The following is a 22,274-nucleotide window of genomic DNA, read 5'->3' on the forward strand; positions in this document are numbered from 1 at the left end:
TTTGTAGATATCTTGCAGGTTGTTTCAGAAGTTATTGAGGTATATGGAATTCATAGCGTAGTCTGTCAGGAAAGCAGAAACACCATGGAGGCAGGAGATGATAAAGAGATGTTAAATACACATTGGAGATGATACAGTGGAAGAAAGGAAGTAACTATGAGCAAACTTAAAGTTGCACAGTATATTTAAAGTCTGATTTTACATTAAAATCAATTTGCTACTAGTTTAAAAAATACATATAAAAATGAATAATGTCTCAAACAATTTTTGAATTATTATATATAAATTTATTATTCTGATTTATTTTCAAAATTAAAAAGAACTTCTAATAATTCTTGGTCAGATTTTGACTCATTTTCAATTAAGAAATCCACAGCTTCAACACATTGCAGAAGTTCTATGTCCATTGATTGATCAAAGAATTCTGAATCATTTGCTGTGTCTTGGTTGCATTCTGCAACAATTTCCATGTTATTTTTCTGCTCTCCTTCCATTTTGTATGCTGTAAAATGAATTTTAAAAAAATATATCAGTACAGATAGGGCACCGTTGGGTTTAAGTACAGACAGGTAGTTTGGTTCTTTAAACAGTGATTTTTTCGTTGGGCAGTGTATGTATCAAACTGGAAGTAGAAATATCAAAACATTTATGAAATAAACTCTAAGTCAATTCTTAATTATACAAGACAAGTCTAACTCCATCCATAACTAAAACAGAGAAGTCTATTTTATTCTATAAGTATTACAGAGGGATAGTATATAACTATCAGAAAATGTTTACCTAATTAACTTACAGTACAGAACATACTTCAGTTTTTAAAATAACATCTTACCTTTCAAATAAAACTTTAAGTTATCAGTTGAAATGTACTTGATATGTACTTCAATAAGTAGTAGTCAAAATGGCTGTGTTTCTCTCTCTTTCTTTATATATATTCAGGTACATAACCAATCAAATGTCATGAAATAATAGAAGATATTGAAAGTAGCATTTTGATTGGTTGTCAATTCTAACACTTCAAAAGTGTTTTGGTTAGGTAATTTACCTCAGGATATTTAATCAGGCTTACAGCATAATTTTCACAATGAAATTCAATCAAATTTGGGGAAATGGTAGGGACTGCTATGTAGTAGGGGCTATTCTATATTTTATGAAAGTGTCTGTAGTGGTTTTTCTGTAAATTACTTTCCCACCTTTTTTTATCGAGCGCTTACCGGTGCGCTCCCCGGTACGCGAATCGGCAGCGTTACGGGAGTCCTCCATTTTGAGTATTGGTAGAATTGAGACACAAAATGGAGGACAAACAATGTTCGGAATGGGTAGAAGGGGGCACGGTAGACACTTTGTGACCCTCTAGGTTTTCGGAGGGAGGATTAGGATGGTGATACATGCAAAAATAAAGAAAATTTTTTTTTTAATTTCGCCGGGGGAGCGCCCGGTACGCGCACCAGTAAGCGAACTGGGGAGCGTACTTTAAAGAAAAAAAAAAGAATACATTTTACAGCTTTTGATATTTGCTATTAAAAAACCATTGAAATTCACTGAAAAAAACCATAGGTTATAGACCATATATAGTTAGGAATTAGCATTTACAAAACCATGAAAATTCACTGAAAAAACCATAGGTTATAGACCATATATAGTTAGGGATTAGCATTTTGAAAACCTTATTTTACTCGCACAAAACCATTGAAATTTGCATATATAGTTAGATGCACTAACTATATATCGCGCACCCGCAATCCACTGCTGATGATGTCACATATTACATCATTCATGACATGGTCAGTGACATCACTGATGACATCACTGATGACAACTCAAATGACATCACTGACAACATCACTAATGACAAATAAAATGACATCACTGATGACATCATCCAGTGACTGTATGTTTCTGTAAATTTAAAATATGTCTTACATTTTGAAGAATGAGTGGATGTATAAGTGTCTGGATGAAGGATTTAGTAGATGCATGACAGACTGTATGAGAGAGTGTTTAAATGTGTCTCACTGAATGCATGGGTTAGTGACTAAACTGTCTTAATTTGTGCATCATTATGTCTGTTGTTCTGTAAACTGCTGCATGTGTTGATCAGTAGCTATATGAGTAACTATATGGGTAATTGATTAGTTGCCCAAGTATTTGTATGGGAGAGTGAGTGTGTGTGTGTGGGTGGCTGGGAGGTGTGTGACTCTGTGCATAGATGTGTGAACAGTTGATTCACTAAATGTATGGGTTCAAAACTGCATGTGGAAACAGCTGTATGGGTGGTTGACTGTGTGCATGAGTGTATTGGTGAGTAAATGGATATCTCAGTGCTATATGTCAAAGTAAGTACATATGTAAAACACAGTGCATGTGTGAGTTGAGATATATAAATTACTGTGTATAATAGCTAATGAATGTGTGAGTGGCTGCATGGATCATTGAAAACTTGTATCAGTGATTGTATAAGAGAGTAAATATGTGTTAGAATAAGTTTCAATAAGTAAGATGTGTATAACTGTATAGTTGAGGAAATGTAGGTGTGATTGATTCTTCACATGATTGACTAGGTGTATGAGTAACTCTATGGATAAGTGATAATCTGTGAGTGTCTGTTTACACTGAGTGTATCTAAGGTTATATTAGAGTCTGAACAGATTCATCGTATTATCACATGAATGACGTCATCAGCGATGTTGTCAGTGATGTCATTTGAGTTGTCATCAGTGATGTCATCAGTGATGTCACTGACCATGTCATGAATGATGTAATATGTGACATCATCAGCAGTGGATTGCGGGTGCGCGATATATAGTTAGTGCATCTAACTATATATGCGAATTTCAATGGTTTTGTGTGAGTAAAATAAGGTTTTCAAAATGCTAATCCCTAACTATATATGGTCTATAACCTATGGTTTTTTCAGTGAATTTTCAAGGTTTTGTAAATGCTAATTCCTAACTATATATGGTCTATAACCTATGGTTTTTTCAGTGAATATATATATATATGCTCACTGAAAAAACATAGGTTTCAGGGATGTTATAGATAGAAATTAAAAACCTTAGCAATTCACTGAAAAAAAAATGTATTTCAGGGACATTATAGTTAGTTGGACATTTCACTCGTACAAAACCAGAGAAATTCTGCCGTTATAGTTAGTTCAGATAACTACAACTCCTGCTCCCGCAATGCACTTCTGATGATGTCACATATAACATCATTCATGATATGGTCAGTGACATCACTGATGACAATACTGATGACATCATCTAGTGATTGTGTGTTTCTATAAAGTTTTAATATGTTTTATAGATATGCCAATGCGTACTAAAGAATGGGTGGGTGTATAAGTGTCTGGATGGATGATTTAGTAGGTGTGAGACGGACTGTATGAGTCAGTGATTAAATGTGTCTTACTGAATGCATGGGTTAGTGGTTGATACAGACCGTCACAGAGTTTAGTTTGTCAGTTGTTGTGGAAGCGGTTGCATGGGTTGATGAGTAGCTAAAACAAAAGGAAAAGAACAAATCCCCAGCCCTAAACTCCCTACATTTTTTACCCTAAGAGGCCAGAATTCAGTTAATAATTGCCTGCATGACTCATAAAGCCCTTCATTTCAAGTCCACCATCTATCTTGCTCAAAAACTAGAATGGTCAGGGGGCTGCAGAGCATTACGAAGTGCACGTACAATGCTCCTGAAACCACAGAATTCCCATAAAAAGAGATCGAGTAACAGAGCCTTCTCTGGCATGGCCCCTAAGATTTGTAACTCTCTTCCTCTGGAAATCCGTATAATCTCCTCGATTTCTTCCTTCAAAAAGGAAGTGAAACAAATCCTAATGCTCAAGTTCCTGACTGAATAAGCCTTGGCTACTAGACTCCATTACTGCCCTCTATTTGATCATCTTGATTGACATGTGGCATGGTTATATACCTGGAAATTGTTAGCATGCATTGTACATACATAAGTTTGAATGTTCCTCGCTGATTACTGTATCGGCCCTACACTTAGGTGAAGAGTTCAGATACCTACAGGAGTCTTGCATGCGTGTTGCATAATTATTTAACAAATATTTGCTTACCAATACTATATACCTCTTACCCAAAATTGCGAAGCGCTCTGATACCTGTTAGGATCACGTTCTTGTTATATAAAACTTTATAAATAAAAATAAATAAATGAGGATCTATATGGGTTATCGATTGGTTGTCTGTATGCCTGAGTGTCTGTGTGGGTGGGTTGGGGATGTGACTCTGTGCATAGATGTGTGAGTAGATGATTCACTGGGTGTATGGGTTCAAGTGCATCTATGAAGGGCTGTATGGGTGGGTGAGTGTGTCTCTGGGTGTGTTGGTGAGTGAATGGATGCCTCAGTGGTACATGTGTGAGTAACTGCATATGTGAAAGACAGTATATGTGAGTGTTGGAGTGTATAAAAGAATATATGTGAGAGTGAGTGATTATGAGAGTGGCTGTATGGATCAGTGCTTGCTTGTATTAGTTATTGTATAAAAATATAAGAATGTTTTAGTATATGTTTGAATAAGTGAGGTGGTGTGTGTATAACTGTGTAGGTGAGTAAATGGGAGTGTGATTGATTCTTTTCATGACTGACGGTGTGTGATAAACTCTATGGATGAGTGGCGGTGTGAGAGTGCTGTATAAATATGTGAGTGCATATGATAATGCTGTATTGATGGTTGACTGCATGTATGAGTCACGGTATGGGTGAATGAGTGGATGTGTGTAGACCTAGGAATTAGTGAGTGGGTATGTACCAACTGGTAATGGCGTGTCTATGGTTTTGAAAATGGTAGTCTATATTTTGAAGCGGGTGTATCAAAGGTTATATTAGGGTATGGGGAGGTGCATCAGATTATCACGTGGATGATTTCATTAGTGATGTAATCAGTGATGTCATTTGAGATGTCATCAGTGTTGTCACTGACCATGTCATGAATGATGTAATATGTGACGTCATCAGCAGTGCATTGTTGGGGGGCGAGTTATAGTTAGCTGAACTAACTATAACTCGCAGAATTTTTCTGGTTTTGTATGCGTGAGATATCCAACTAACTATAACATCCCTGAAACAAGTGTTTTTTTCAGTTAATTTCTAACGTTTTTTAAACGCTTATTTCTAATTATGACGTCTCTGAAACCTATGTTTTTTTTCAGTGAATTCCAAAGGTTTTTTAAATGCTAATTTCTAACTATGACAGCCCTGAAACCTATGGTGTTTCCAGTGAATTTCAGAGGTTTTTTTAATGCTAACTTCAGAAAGAAGTAAGACAAATGCAGTAAGAGGCAACAGAAGTCCAGAAAGATGAAGAAAAGTGCAGGAAGAAGCAAGAGATTTGCAGAAAGAACAAACAAAGGAGCAGAAAGTCCTCCTGTGCCCCCAACATTTTGCTGATGGCTACTGGTGGTAACTGACTCTGACTAACCAGGCCTAGAGCCAATGCGATGCTAAAAGACACTTATAATACAGTGAAAACACCTACAAGCACTAGGGAACACTATGCATTGGGTACCCCAGTGATTAGCATGACCTTCTCTGTATTTGCCATGAGTTAATGCCTGGGTCAGTGCATGACTACATGGGTAGTGACTGGATGATTGAAGTAGTGCAAGGAGAGTTCATGGTGATTGTATAAGTGCTTGGATTTTGGCAGAGTGATTGGATAAGTACATGGTGCTGGCTGGGTGATTGCAGGAGTGCATGGGTAGTGACAGGGTAATTGCAGCAGTGATTCAATACTTTGTAGGTGGTTAAAGGTCTACATTGGTAGTGCACAGGGATTGTATCAGTGCATGTGTTAGAACCTGGGTCATTGCATAAGTACATGGGTACTGACTGGAAGATTAGAGTACTGCAAGGAGAGTGCAGGGTGAATTTATAACTGCTTGGGTTTTGGTGGATTGGTTGCATAAGTACATGGTGCTGGCTGGGTGATTGGATGAGTGCATGGGTAGTGACATGGCGATGGCTGGACTGCATGGGTAGTGCTCAGGGGATTATAGCAGTGCATGTGTTAGTGCTTGCGTCATTGCATGAGTACATAGGTACTGATTGGATGATTAGAGCAATGCAAGGAGAATGCATGGTGAATTTATAATTGCTTGGATTTTGGCGGGGTGATTGGGTAAGTACATGGTGCTCACTGGGTGATTGGAGGAGTGCATGGGTAGTGACATGGCGATGGCTGGACTGCATGGGTAGTGCTCAGGGTTTTGTAGCAGTGCATGAGTTAGTGCATTGGCCATTGCATGAGTGCATGGATAGTGACTGGATAATTAGGGCTCTGCAAAGAGAGCTCATGGTGAATTTATAAGTGCGTGGTTTTTGGCAGAGCGATTGGATAAGTACACACTTGTCACATGAGGCCCGCCCCCTCCCTTCACCACTATGCAAACACTAAGTATGGGTGAAATTTGCGAATTCGCGTTCTGCTAATTTGCGCAAAATCGAATTCGTAATCCGCAAAATCTGCGAATTCGTGCAAATTTGCGGATTTTTGTTTTTTCGCGTGTTTGCGGGGTTTTTTGCGTGTTTGTGGGGCTTTTTGTGTGTTCGTGGGGCGCTTGCATGGCGAAGTTACCCATGCTGTCATGTATGGGCACAGCACCCTCTGGTTCACCATTGCCAACCTCTGGTTCATCACTGCCACCCTCTAGTTCACCACTGCCACCTTCTGGTTCACACCTGCCACCCTCTGGTTCACCCCTGCCACCCTCTGCTTTAGCACTGTCACCCTCTGGTTCACCCCCGCCACCCTCTGGTTCATCACTGTCACCCTCCGGTTCATCACTGCCACCCTCTGGTTCACCGCTGCCACCCTCTACCGAGACCTTTTGTGACGCAGCGGCAGCACAAAAGATGCGCCATGGTGCTGGGTATTAACAACATGACGATCCTGAGAGATTCGTCATGTTGTAAAGCCCTGCGCCATCAGGAAGCGTTCCGGCGCAGGGGAGGAAGTTCCTGCAAAGGAACGCCTCCTAAAAGTGGAAATCTACAAGATTTCAATCAGTCACTTTTAGGCCAATGCTGCGTCAAAACCCTGCGCCTGCTTGAAGCAGGCGCAAGGCTTGATGCAGCATGGGGGAGATTGGGCCCCCCAGAGCATTGCTGGAGCTGCGTCGCAAGCGCGCCGCAGCTCCAGCAATGCGCTGCTTTTACGGCACAGATGTGTGATGCATCTGTGCCGTATTTGCCACATGGTGCGCCGCATTCTAAATGCGGCGCACCATGGGTGGCGAAGCTGCGGCGGACAATAAATGGCGCATCCCTGGGGATGCACCAGTTATTGTAAATCTGCCCCTATACATTTAGCGAACGAGGGAGCACTTACTGATTAGACAGTAGAAAGTACTCCAGTTGAGTAGAGGTATTGCACAAAAAGGTGGCATCTTCGTGGACAAACACGCAGGGCGGGATTCATTCTACCCCCTGTTAGACTCGTTTTTGTGCCCTTCTGCCCTCTGTTAGACTCGTTTTTCCCCTGTTTTTCTGCCCTTCTGCCCTCTGTTAGACTCGTTATTCCCTTGTTTTTCTGCCCTTCTGCCCCCTGATAGACTCATTTTTGTGCCTTTCTGCCCCGTTAGACTAGTTTTTTGTGCCCTTCTGCCCTCTGTTAGACTCGTTTTTCCCTTGCTTTTCTGCCCTTCTGTCCTCTGTTAGACTGTTTTTGTGCCCTTCTGCCCTCTGTTGGACTCGTTTTCCCTTGTTTTTCTGCCCTTCTGCCCTTTGTTAGACTGCACCACCACAGCATCACTCAGCACAACCACAGCACCACTCAGCACCACCACAGCACCACTCAGTGCCACCACAGCACCACTCAGCACCACTACAGCATCACTCAGCACCACCACAGCACCACTCAGCACCACTACAGCACCACTCAACGCCACCACAGCATCATTCAGTGCCACCACAGCATCACTCAGCACCACCACATTATCACTCAGCACCACCACAGCACCACTCAGCACCACTCCAGCATCACTCAGCACCATCCCAGTGTCACTCAGCACCACCACAGCACCACTCAGCATCACCACAGCACCACTCAGCACTACCACAGCACCACTCAGCGCCACCCCAGCATCAATCTGCACAACCATTAAACAACAACTGGTTCAAATATGTTCTCTCAATGTTTCAAACTTTATTACAAATGTCACCAAAAGATGTTAATATTTAACTTCTGTTCTTGGATTTTCGTCACAATAAAATACACTGATCATAATCTTCACAAAAGTTATTTACAAAAGTTTAAGCTATTGCCATTATAAATTAAGATCACTTTTATTTAAGTATTAATTATTTTAAAAATTTAAAAGCCATTGTAATTTGTAATATCAATACAGCTAAGTCACGTAAATACAAAACATGTTGCATTACAAATGCTATAGGTGTCACATTTGCGAAAGTTATAACTATTGGCATTGTGAATGACAAAGCTATTAATTTAGCTATTTTCAAAACCAACACATAAATAAAAAAAATTGTAATTTACAAGACAATAGCTCAAACTTTCCTAATGCGAGACCTATTGCATTGCAAATGCTTGTTTTTATATCTGTCAGTGCTTCCTGTTGAGGTTTAATATTCGTGACAGGCTCCTCATTGCCTACTTGTAACTATTCTCTAACCCTGCTTCAAGGGTCAGAGCAGGGTCAGAAAATAGTTGCAAGTAGGCAACGAGGCGCCAGGAAGCACTGACAGGTTTACAGCAGCAGGTGCCCAAGTTGAAGTTAATTTCTTTGTAACCCTTTTGTAAAAGGTTACAAAAAATTAGCTTCAACTTTTGCACCTGCTGCTGTAACCCTGTAAGTGCTTGGCTGAAATTTCGTCCCCGCTGATTCGCTGATTTTACCGCGATTTTGAGAGATTCGCGGAACGCGAAATTGCGGAAAATCCACAAATTCCCCGAGCGGAACAAATTTTCAGCCCATGCTTAGCAAACACACCCCCTGGTGGGTTTTAAGTTGGGGGATTAATTCCGCTTGAATCCTGGGGGTCCCTGGGGCTAACTAGTCCACCAGGTACTTCCAGTATGCGCCACAGAGCTGCATTGCAGAGAGGTGGTCCGAGGCCATGCCCGTTTGTAAAACTCTCTACAAAGCAACACTGTGGTGCTTACTAGATGTATCTGGTGGGCTAGTTAGCCCCCAGGGACCCTCTGGATTTAAGGGGACTTAATCCCCAACTTAAAACACTAGACAGGACGCATTTTCACACCTGTTATATCAGTACACCCCCCCCATGCACCACTGTGCAAATGCACCCCCTGGTGGCAATGGACAGCAGGAGGGAGGAATAGATCGGGGGTAAAGAAGTGACCAGGGATAACAAGAGGGAGGGCGGGGTAAACAAGTGACAACAGGAGGGAGGGTGGGAGTAAACAAGTGGATTGGCAGTGGGAGGGAGGGGGAGATTGGGGGTAAACAAGTGACCACGGATAATGGGAGGGAGAGAGGGAGGGCGGGGGTGAACAAGTGACAGCGGTAAGGAATGTGGGGGTAACGAAGTGGCAATGGACAGTGGGGTGAAGGGGAGATTGGGGTCAAAAAGTGATCACAGGAAGGAGAGAAAGCGGTGGTAAATAGGTGACAATGAGAGGGAGGGTGGGGGTAAACAAGTGGCAATGGACAGTGGGAGGGAGGGGGAGATTGGGGGTAAACAAGTGACCAGGTATAACGGGAGTGAGGGTAGGGGTAAACAAGTGACAATGGGAGGGAGGGTGGACATAAACAAGTGGCAATGGACAGTAGGAGGGAGGGGGAGATTGGGGGTAAACAAGTGACCACGGATATTGAGAGGGAGGTAGGGCGGGGGTAAACAAGTAACAATAGGAGGCAGGGTGGGGGTAAACAAGTGGCAATGGACAGTGGGCGGTAGGGGGAGATCAGGGGTAAGTATGAGCGGAAAATCCGTTCCGCTCGCGGATTTTGCGAATTTTAGGTAAATTCGCGATCCGCGAACTCCCGCAAATTTACCGAGAATTCGCAAATCCGCGAGCGGCGAATTTTTCCGGGGACAAAAGTTGAAGCCTGGCCTGGTGTAACTATTTTACGATGGCGCCGGCAAGCTGCCAGCGCCATCCTAAAATAGTTACTAAGTTAGCTTCAACAGGAAGCTCTAATAGATAAAATAAAGCAGGTGCTCGATTTTATCTATTAGAGCTTCCTGTTGAAGCTAATTTAGTAAGTATTTTAGGATGGTGCTGGCAGCTTGCCGGCGCCATCCTAAAATATTTACCATGCCCTTCCTGTGACTCATTCATCAGCCCAAAAACAATCGTGAGCGTCGTCGAGGCAGGTGTGCCTTCTTCACAAATCTACCGTGGAAAATCAGCTGTGATGCTGGATAGAGGCTTTTGCATCCGTGACTTTCACGAGCGCAATACCCGTGCTGTTTTTGTGACCAGGAGCTTATTTCTCTTCATCTGCTGAATTGATCTTTCTCTGACCTTTTATACACACTAGAAGCATGTGTGAACTCGCATGGTAGCCCTGCCCGTTTGGCCCCGCCCACACACTCGCGGTTTGCACCGTCTTCCCGCCATTCATCCACTATGATGGACAGCTCACTCAAGGGACCTCTGCGCCCTTCGGGGCGATTGCATAGTAACACACACATGGTCGCTCGATCTAGTTGATGCTCAAATTCAGTGACTCATTCATTAGCCCAAAAACAATTGTGAGCGTCGTCGAGGCTGGACAGGTGTGCCTTCTTCCCAACTCTACCGTGGAAAATCAGCTGTGATGCTGGATAGAGGCTTTTGAATCCGTGACTTTCACGAGCGCAATACCCGTGCTGTTTCTGTGACCAGGAGCTTATTTCTCTTCATCTGCTGAACTGATCTTTCTCTGACCTTTTATACACACAAGAAGCATGTGCACTCACATGGAAGCCCCGCCCCAAATCCACGATCCGCAAATCCGCAAAATCCGCGGATCGTGGATCCGCAAAATCCGCCCATGCTTAATCAGGGGTAAACAAGTGACAATGGACCACAGGTGGCAGTTTGTGAGGTGGGGATAAACAAGTGACAACAGATAATGGGATGAATGGAGGGCAGGAGTAAACAGTGACAACAGGAGGGAGCATGGGGGTAAACAAGTGGCAATGGACAGTGGGAGGGAGGGGGAGATTGGGATAAACATGTGACCACAGATAACAGAAGGGAGGGAGGGCGGGGAAATCAAGTGACAACGGGAGCGAGCAGCAACCACAGACTACTCCTAATTCTTTGATACTGCCAGTACGCACACATCTTTTGATGATGCCCCTCTTGCTTGGCATGCAGCATACCCTGCCATTGAGTATGGCATTATTTTGTAAAGCGCCAGCTGGCCGGTGGGTATACTGACACTTCAGTGTGCTTAATAAACGTACACATAGCTAAATCAAGTGTAGGGAAAGTGGTGTACTATCTTTGTTGGTTAGCCAATGCAGACGACCTGCAGCAGAATTTAAACCACAAACAAATCTCACATAAGGCAACGTTATACCCAAGGCTCTCCTAATGGGACCCAAAGACCCTCAACTCCCGCCCCCTCTCTTCCGGTCTCACTGATACTCTGTCACTGTGGCCCAGCCAAAACCAGCTTGGCCAGCATACTACAACCGCGACCTGCACCCAGCCCTCCCTATCAAATATACGCTAAGGCTTTTGGGGTTGACATAGCGTTGCAGCTGACTCCACCACCTTTCCATGTCAATGGTTTTAGGAGTCCTGAAACCACTGAGATGAGGGAGGGCGGGGGTAAACAAGTGACTTCAAGAGGGAGTGTGGGGGTAAACAAGTGGCAATGGACAGTAGGAGGGAGGGGAGATGGGGGTTAAACATATGATCATGGATAACAAGAGGGAGGGAGGGCAGGGGTAAACAAGTGACAACGGGAGGGAAGGTGGGGTAAAGTAGTGACAAAGGACAGTGGGAGGAAGGGGCATTTGGGTGTAAAGAAGTGACCAAGGATAACGGGAGGGAAAGAGGGCGGGGGTAAACAAGTGAAAATAGAAGGGAGTATGTGGTAAACAAGAGGCAATGGGCAGTGGAAGGGTGGGGGAGATCTTGGGTAAAGAAGTGACCAGGGATAATGGGAGGGAGGAAGGGTGGGAGTAAAAAAGTGGCAATGGACAGTGGGAGGGAGGGGTAGATTGGGGCTTAACAAGTGATCACAGATAACCGGAGAGACGGAGGGAGGACGGGGATGAATAGGTAAAAACGGGAAGGATGGTGGGGGTAAACAAGTGGCAATTGTCAGTGGGAGGAGGGGGAGATGGGGTATTTAAGTGACTAAGGACCATGAGAGAAAGGGAGGGCGGGGATAAACAAGTGACAACGGGAAGGAGGGTGGGGTTAAACAAGTGGCAATCGACAGTGGGAGGGAGGGGGAGATTGGGTTTAAACAAGTGACCACGGACCACTGGCGGGAGTGCATGAGGCAGGGGTGAACAAGTGACCATGGATAATGGGAGGGAGGGAGGTTGGGGGTAAACAGGTGACATCAGGAGGGAGGGTGGTGGTAAACAAGTGGCAATAGACAGTGGGAGGGAGAAGGAGATTGGGGGTAAAAAAGTGACCACGGATAACAGGTGGGAGGGTGGGGTAAACAAGTGACTGTGGAACACACGACAGAGTGTGTGAGGCAGGGGTAAACAAGTGACCACGGATAATGAGGGGAAGGGAGCGCAGGGGTAAACAGGTGACAACTGAAGGGAGGGTGGGGATAAAGAAGTGCCAATGGACAGTGGGAGGGAGGGGGAGATCGGGGGTTAATAAATGACCACAGATAATGGAAGGCAAGGAGTGCGGGGGTAAACAAGTAACAACGGGGGGAACAACAGCTGCACACTTCTTCTAATACTTTGATACTGCCAGTATGCACACATCTTCTGACTATACCCCTCTTGCTTGGCATGCAGCAAAACCTGCCATTCAGTATGCCATTATTTTTTAAAGCGCCAGCTGGGCCGGTAGGTATACTGACACTTCAGGGCACTTAATAAATGTACACATAGCTAAATCAAGTGTAGGGAAAGTTATTTTCTATCTTTGTTGGTTAGATAATGCACACGACCTGCAGCAGAAGGTAAAAAAACAAAATAACCTCACATAAGGCGACGTTATGGACAATGCGCTCCTAATGGGACCCAAAGACCCATAACTCTTGCCCCCTCTGTTCTGGTATCATTGATACTCTGTCACTGTGGCCCAGCCAAAACCAACACGGCCAGCGCACTATAACTGTGACTTGCACCCTGCCCTCTCTATCAAATATACGATAAGGCTTTTGGGGTTGACAGAGCCTTTTAGCTGACTCCGCCACCTTTCGATGACAATGGTTTCAGGAGTCCTGAAACCACTGACATCAGGGAGGGTGGAGGTAAACAAGTGACATTGGAAGGGAGTGTAGGGATAAAGAAGTGTCAATGGACAGTGGGAGGGAGGGGGAGATCGGGGGTCAAGAAATGAACACGAATAACGTGAGGGAGGGCGGGGGTAAACAAGTGACAACAGGAGGGAGGGTGGGGGCAAACAAGTGGCAATGGAAAGTGGGGGGCAGGGGGAGATTGCGGGTAACCAAGTGACCACGGATAATAGGAGGGAATGAGGGCGGGGGAAAACAAGTGACAATGGGAAGGATGGTGGGGTAAACAAGTGGCAATGGACAGTGGGAGGGAGGGGGAGATTGGGGGTCAACAAGTAACCACGGACCACGGGAGGGAGGGAGGGTGGGGTAAACAAGTGACAACGGGAGGGAGGGTGTGGGTAAACAAGTGGCAATGGTCAGTGGGAGGGAGATTGGGGGTAAACAAGTGACCAGTGATAACTGATAACAGGAGGGAGTTCGAGGTTAAACAAGTGACAACAGAAGGGAGGGTGGGGGTAAACAAGTAGCAATGGACAGTGGGAGGGAGAGGTAGATTGGGGTAAACAAGTTACCACAGATAAAAGGAGAGAGGGAGGGAGGGGTAAACAGGTGACAACTGAAGGGAGGGGGGTAACCAAGTGGCAATGGACAGTTGGAGGGAGGAGGAGATCAGGGGTAAACAAATGACCACAGATAACTGGAGGGCATGTATGAGGCGGGTGTAAATAAGTGACAATGAGAGGGAGCAGCAACCACAGACTAGTCCTAATGCTTTGACACTGCCAGTACGCACACATCTTCTGACGATGCCCCTCTTGCTTGGCACGCAGCACAACCTGCCATTGAGTATGGTAAAGCACCAGATGGGCCGGGAGGTACACTGACACATCAGAGTGCTTAATAAACGTACACATGGCTAAATCAAATGTAGAGAAAGTGATATTCTATCTTTGTTGGTTAGATAATGCAGATGACCTGCAGCACAAGGTTAAACCACAAACAAATCTCACATAAGGCGACGTCATAAGCAATGCTCTCCTAATGGGACCCAAAGACCCTCAACTCCTGCCCCTTCTCTTCCTATCTCACTGATACTCTGTCACCGTGGCCCAGCCAGAACTAACATGCCCAGTGCACTACAATCGCGACCTGCAGAATCTTAGAAAGGATTGGGATATCTCATCAAAAAAAATTGAGTTGACGGGATCTATAGAGGCAATGTCCTTCTGTATTAGAGTCTCTCCCACCTCCTCCTATGTGGGCCTGCTGGCTTATAGACCCCCAGACTCCCTTCCCTGTCACTGGCCAGAGCTGTTTGATACTATTGCAGACCTTTCCTTTAAATTCTCTTACTTCCTAGTTCATGGGGACTTTAATTTCCATATGGATAAGGATAATTGCCCCCTGGCCCTCCAACTGGCTGACACCCTCAACGGACTTACACTCTCACAAATGGTGACCGCACCTACCCATGTGGCAGGCCACTTGTTGGATCTAATTATCTCCAATGACCACACCATGAAAGTGCTTGATCAATTACCGATGACCTGGACGGATCATCATTTAGTTCCCTTCATTCTTACGAGTTTGGTCGGCCCTAGTCAGTCTAGCAGTGAGTCTGAAGAGAGAAGAAATTGGAGGAAGGTTACACTCGAGCGCATGGGCCCAAAATTACAGGAAATGCCCCCATTTCTGTCAATAGATCCCAATCAACATGTGTATGCCTTTGATGATTGGATTATCTCAGCCCTCAATAAAGTTGCCCCCGGCAAAACTTCGAAATCTGCTAGAAAAAACCATCAGCTCTATGGTTTTCGTTAGAACTTCACCAGCAAAAAAAGCTTATGTAAGGGACTTGCATTACAAAAGGGAGTGGTGATGGACGGAGCATCTGAATCAATCAAACACTCACACCCAGTCAAAAGATCTGAGTTTAATCCATCACCGTTCTTTAGCCCACTATGTAAGCGACTTGAGCATCTATGGCGGAAAGAATATGACCAAGAGTCCAAGAACACATATAGAACATCTCTAAAAAGATTCCACGCTCTAAAGCGTAGTGCCTTGAAGGCTTTTTTGCAGACAAATAAAAAGCTCAGATAACTCCTCTAGAGACGTTTTTAAGATCGTGCAGGGATTTTTGAAGCTGCAAGTATTAAAGAGCACGATTGCTCCTTCAGCTAGGTTATGTGAAGAGCTAGGCAGTTTTTTTCAGGATAGAAATTCAGATGATTTATTCATCTTTTCCCAAGACAGGCCCTGTAAATTTCCCCTCCACCCTCTATAATCCAGCAAGTGGAGAGATGGTCGGAATTACGGCCTTTTAGCCTTGAAGCTTCAATGCTGGAACTTCATAAACTCAAGTCCGGCTCACCAGCCGACCCCTGTCCACCTAGCTTTTACAAACTCCTTGCTACCTGGTTGAACCCTCTCCTTAATTTTATCTGCAACTCTTCTTGAAAAAGGTATCTATCCTACAAGGTGGAAACCAGCTTTTGTGCAACCAATCCTGAAGAAAGAAGATGCAGACCCAGCAGATCTAAAGAATTTTAGACCTATCTCACTTCTCTCAGAGATAGAAGTTCAAAAACAATTGGCCGAATTCTTAGAGTCTCACACTCTTCTGCATGACTCTCAGTCGGGCTTCAGGTCAGGCTACAGCACTGAGACGGCCTTGCTGGAAGTGGCAGAATCTATAAGTGAAACGGTAGATCAGGGTAGTTGTGCAATGTTGGAGCTGCTGGACTTGTCCGCAGCATTTGATACTGTGGCACACCAGATCCTCCTAGAAAGACTGGCGCACCTGTGAGTGGTAGGGACAACCTTGAGCTGGTTCTGGACCTTTTTGGAGGGACGTTCCCAAAAAGTATTTTGACGGCCTCATGTGTCCTCGTCCAACCCCTTAGTTTATGGAGTCCCACAGGGCTCAGCACTGAGCCCAATTCTTTGTAATGTTCATCTGGCTCCGCTAGCCCCAATAATTGAACAACTAGGGGTGAAGGTCATCTCATATGCTGATGACACCCAGCTGGCGTTCTCTTTAAGGGAACACTCAGAGGTGACTTTCCCAAATTTTAAGAGGTGTAAGCTGGCAGTGGCAACTTGGATGACGGACAGCTGCATGAAGTTAAATGCAGATAAAACAGAGGTCCTCTTTTTTTAATCAATCTTCTCCTCCCAAGCCTGACCTTTGGTGGCCCTTAGAGCTAAATCCGCCACCTCACCCGGTCGCATCGGCTAGGAATCTCGGGTTTAGGTTTTCCATGTCAATGGTTTCAGGAGTCCTGAAACCACTGACATGACAGTGGGAGGGAGGGGGAGATTGGGAGTAAACATGTGACCACGGATATTGGGAGGAAGGGAGGGCGGGGGTAAACAAGTGACAATGGGAGGGAGGGGGATGTAAACAAGTGGCAATGGACAGTGGGATAGAAGGGGAGATTGGGGTAAACAAGGGAACACAGATAATGGGGCAGAGGGAGGGCAGGGGTAAACAAGTGACAATGGGAGGGAGGTTGGGGGTAAACAAGTGGCAATGGACAGTGGGAGGGAGGGGGAGATCGGGGGTAATCAAGTGACCATGGGAGGGAGGGAAGGAGGGCGGGGGTAAACAAGTGACAATGGGAGGGAGTAGCAACCGCTGACTTCTCCTAATACTTTGATACTGCCAATATGTACTCATTTTCTGATAATGCCTCTCTTGCTTGGCACACAGCACACCCTGTGTCAGGATTCACCCCTCACAGCGGCTCTCAACCGCCAAAAACTACATTTCCCATGAGTGTTAGGGGTTAACAGGAAGTGATATAAACAGTACTGGAAACCATGTTCCTTGCGCGTAATTTTGTGTTCCGCATCCTTCGGCGGCTGTCAGAGGAATTCTGTAGAAGGGAGAGTGCCTGGAGCAGGAAGTTGATGAAGCCATCAGAAGCAGCCGTGTTCGTGAGTAAGGGAGCAGCTGCTTCTATTCTGCTCCGGCTTGTGTCCTGATCGTGTGTCTTCGTATTTTCGGAGGCCTTGCTGGAGTTTAAGGCTTTGTGGCGTTTTGGAAGTGCTGCTCTGCCAAGCAGTTATTCGTTTGCCAGAGAATCCTTTGTTGAGATATGGGCATATCGGGTCAGTGAGCGGCTGCCACTGTTCTCCGGTTGTGCGCGTAGTGAATGACAGTTCACAGAACGTTACAGCAGGTTACTGTGAGCGGCTGCCACGTAACGCCGGCTGTGTGTCTTTCAGAGCCTTTGTCCCTGCTGACCCCTCCCCTACCTAGTGTCCCTCGCTTGATAACTCGAAGACCCTGGGGGGTAACCCCATGTCAGGGTACTTGGTGATGTCAGGAGATGGTCCTTTATTCTGCTGCGACTGAACCCTGCGAAGCCAGACCTGACACCCTGCCATTAAGTATGGCATTATTTTGTGAAGCGCCCGCTGGGCCGGTAGTTATACTGACACTTCAGGGCGCTTAATAAATGTACACATGGCTAAATCAAGTGTAGGGTAAGTTATATTCGATCTTTGTTGGTTAGATAATGCACACGACCTGCAGCAGAAGTTAAAATCACAAACAAATCTCACATAAGGTGACGTTATACCCAATGCGCTCCTAATGGGACCCAAAGAACCACCAACTCCTTCCCCCTCTCTTCCGGTTTCACTAATTCTCTGTCACCATGGCCCAACAAAACCAACACGGCCAGCGCACTACAACCGCGGCCTGCACCCAGACCTCCCTATCGAATATATGATAAGGCTTCTGAGGTTGACAGAGCATTGCAGCTGACTCCGACACCTTTCCATGTCAATGGTTTCAGGAGTCCTGAAACCACTGACATGGGATGGCAATGAAGAGATACCAGGCCTGCGGCGTACCTAGTATTAGAGCCAGCAAGGAAAGCCTGCCCACTCATGAAGTTAGCGGTGCCAGGCAAAGCCGTCACTCTGCAGTGCCTGCCCAGTCACTGCTCAGGCCTGCTCAGGGGGTCCCAGCAGGCCTGGGGGGGGTCAGCGTGTTTTTACCTTGCCCCCTTTTATTTTTTTAATCTTTCTCTCACCTTTTCTTTCTCCCTCGGTCCGAGCAAAAGACGGCTGCCAACACTTCCTGGTTTGAAGTGTTGGCAGCCAATTAGAGCCAAGCTCCTGCTCAGGGGGGTAGGCTCCAACCACATATATATATATTTTTTTCTTTAATATCTTATCAACTACAGAACGGATTTACAATATTTAAAAAAAGGACTCTTTCTGAACCAAGAGTACCCTTTTACCAAATTTGGTGTAATTCCGTTCAGCAGTTGGGCTGTAGCTTTGTCTAAAGTTTCCCATGGAAAATTACATGGGAAAAATGCATTTTGGGACCTCCCTCTTTTCTCGACCCACGCTTGACCACTGACCCTGAAACTTTCAAGACAGGAGCTGACCGGAGCGGGACACTAGTTTTGAAAATTTTATGAAGATTCGTCAACCGGGGCTCAAGTTATTGGGAAAACAAAAAATGTTTTTCCTATGGAAACTAGGTCTTAACTATAACTACCTACTGGCATCGGACAGTAGGTAATATATATATATATATTCAATGAAAAAACCATTGGTTTTAGGCCATATATAGTTAGGGATTTGCATTTACAAAACCTTATTTTACTCGCATAAAACCATTGAAATTCCATATATAGTTATAAGCGCTAACTATATATCGCGCACCCGCAATCCACTGCTGATGATGTCACATATTACATCATTCATGACTTGGTTAGTGACATCACTGATGACATCACTGATGACATCTCAAATGACATCACTGATGACATCACTGATGACAACATCCAGTGACTGTATGTTTCTGTAAAGTTAAAATATCTCTTACATATTGAAGAATGAGTGGATATATAAGTGTCTGGATGAAGGATTTAGTAGGTGCATGACTGACTGTATGAGTGAGTGATTAAATGTGTCTCACTGAGTGCATGGGTTAGTGACTAAACTGTCTTAATTTGTGCATCATTATGTCTGTTGTTCTGTAAACTGTTGCATGTGTTGATAAGTAGCTATATGAGTAACTATATGGGTTATTGATTGGTTGCCCAAGTATTTGTATGGGATACTGAGTGTGTGTGTAGGTGGCTGGGAGGTGTATGACTCTGTGCATAGATGTGTGAGCAGTTGATTCACTAGATGTATGGTTTCAAAAGTGCATGTGGAAACAGCTGTATGGGCGGTTGACTGTGTGCATGAGTGCATTGGTGAGTGAATTGATATCTCAGTGCTACATGTCAAAGTAAGTACATATGTAAAACACAGTACATGTGAGAGTTGACATCTATAAATAACTGTGCATAAGAGCCAGTGAATGTGTGAGTGGCTGTATGGATCATTGTGAACTTGTATCAGGGATTGTATAATAGAGTAAATATGTGTTAGTATATGTTTGAATAAGTAAAGTTTGTATAACTGTATAGTTGAGGAAATGGAGGTGTGATTGATTCTTTGCATGACTGACTAGGTGTGTGAGTAACTCCATGGATGAGTGACAGTCTGTGAGTGTCTGTTTACACTGATTGTATCTAAGGTTATATTAGAGTCTGAAGAGGTTCATCGTATTATCACATGAATGATATCATCAGTGATGTTATCAGTCATGTCAAATGAGATGTTTTCAGTGATGTCATCAGTAATGTCATTTGAAATGTCATCAGTGATGTCATCAGTGATGTCACTAACCATGTCATGAATGATGTAATATGTGACATCATCAACAGTGGATTGCGGGTGCGCGATATATAGTTAGCGCTTATAACTATATATGGAATTTCAATGGTTTTATGCGAGTAAAATAAGGTTTTGTAAATGCAAATCCCTAACTATATATGGCCTAAAACCAATGGTTTTTTCATTGAATTTTCAAGGTTTTGTAAATGCAAATTCCTAACTATATATCCACTATAACCTATGGTTTTTTCTGTGAATTTCATTGGTTTTTTAATAGCAAATATGAAAAGCTTTAAAATGTCAAGTACGTGATAGATAAAAACATTTTCGTATTTATGCAGGCTGATGTGCTTTGAACGCTGCACCCCCCCCTCCCCTCTTTTGTCTTAGTAGTACTCTCTCTTTGCAGATAGTGAACGGTAGTTAACGCAAGCCTTTGCCCCCGTTGTAATCCGTCGTGCCTGCTTGTCTCTCCATTTGATTGATTGTTGTCCAAGCATTTACTGTTTTAGAATTGGTTCTCTTTGGATCATTCTCTATTTACAAACAAGCACAAAGTCGCAATACTCTGTTTAGTCTTTGCAGATAGTGAAAAATCGTGTAAAAAAATAAAAGTAATCGAGCAAAATCAGTAGGCCACTAATTGGATCTCTTTTTGACCTCGCTAAAATAGAAATATTAGGAACAACCCTTCATGAGAAATACGAAAATAGTGAGATGAACTGAGCTCCACACCATGAGGGCTGCAAGACAGCTCGGCTCCATCACCCATCCCGCACAAAATAATGACAAACCCTATGCAAATATTAAAAATATAGACAACACACCAGCAAAGAAACAGGGTAAAACATTTTATTAAAAAACTATTTACATAACGTTGGTTTATAAGATGATGTCAGTAGTGGACCGATGTGTGAATAGATCGAAAGCAGCACAAGGCTCCAAGATCCGGATGGCAAGCTCCTGGATGTTGGGTGCCATAGTTCAGAGTTCTGAGTTTGAGCCTTTTTCAATGCCTGTGCTTTGTTGAATCAAAATGGCGGCTTGACACAAAGCTGACTCAAGCGTTGCTACTGATGCTAAGCAGACCAAAACTGGTTTTCAGTTTGTACATTTTTCTAGATTTTTCAATCCAAGTTTGGTTGACTTTGTAGAACGATGGCTTCAAATTTTCAACATACGGTGTGGTGGCGCTGACTGGGAGGGGGCGCTTTGCTCCTGCCCCCTCCCCAAGTAAGATTTTCATACGTGAAAGTACGTTAATGGTTTTGGTCCCTGAGTTGCTTCGATGTCACTGCCATTCTCAAATAGCATAAGTTCTGGATGTTGGGTGCCATAGTTAAGAGTTCTGAGCAGTGCTTGTAACACTGTCTGAAGCTTATTTCCACCTACTGCAGCTTCACTATTCTCAAAGTAAGTGAGTGTCGTTTGTGGACCTGACTGCATTAGAAAACAATGTGATATGTTACCTTCCTAAACAGCTTGACGGAGGCCCCTGAGGGGCGGTGTGATGGCCATGGACTCGGATAAGACGCTTGGCTCCGACACCCTCCCCAAGTCTTATAGCACTGGTGTAGCCTGAGATCGCCCCCGACATAGGCGGCCGGCTCCCGGGGTCCGGCGGAACTTTTTGCCTTTTGATGACTCTTCAATTCTGGACCTTGTCCCACAATCCGTTTCACCTGAAGACAAGCTGTAGTGGGGCGCCCCTTTACCGTTTTAGTTGCCATTCCGCCCGCTTTTGCTACACTGTACCTCTTCCGCCATTCAGCTGTTTACCGCCCGCTCTTGCGACTACAGCGTCTCGCTCACCATGTAGTTGAGTTGCTCCCGCTCTTGCGGTGCAGCGATAGGCGGCTGCCACATGGCTCTCAAAATGGCGGCCGGCTCTTCGGTTTTGGGCCTGGTCCACTAAAATGGCCCTGGGACACATTGGAACTCGGACGCTTCCCTGATAGGGCTTGGGTCCCATTCTCGAAAAGCGTCCCCTCAGCCGTGAAGATTCTACAAAAGTCTTGGGGGCCTCCGACTCCCGCAGGCTTCTGGTGGGGAGCGGCTGCCATGATTGCTCGTGGAATGGCCACGACGGAGCCACGAGATGGTAGTGGTCTCATGCTGACGCCAGCTTTAGTCTGAAACATCCAGAAACACTGTAGACTACCAATTCGATCAGTTCCGGTAGCGCCCCAACA

Source organism: Lissotriton vulgaris, chromosome 1_1 (assembly GCF_964263255.1).
Source record: "Lissotriton vulgaris chromosome 1_1, aLisVul1.2, whole genome shotgun sequence".
Classification (NCBI taxonomy): Eukaryota; Metazoa; Chordata; class Amphibia; order Caudata; family Salamandridae; genus Lissotriton; species Lissotriton vulgaris.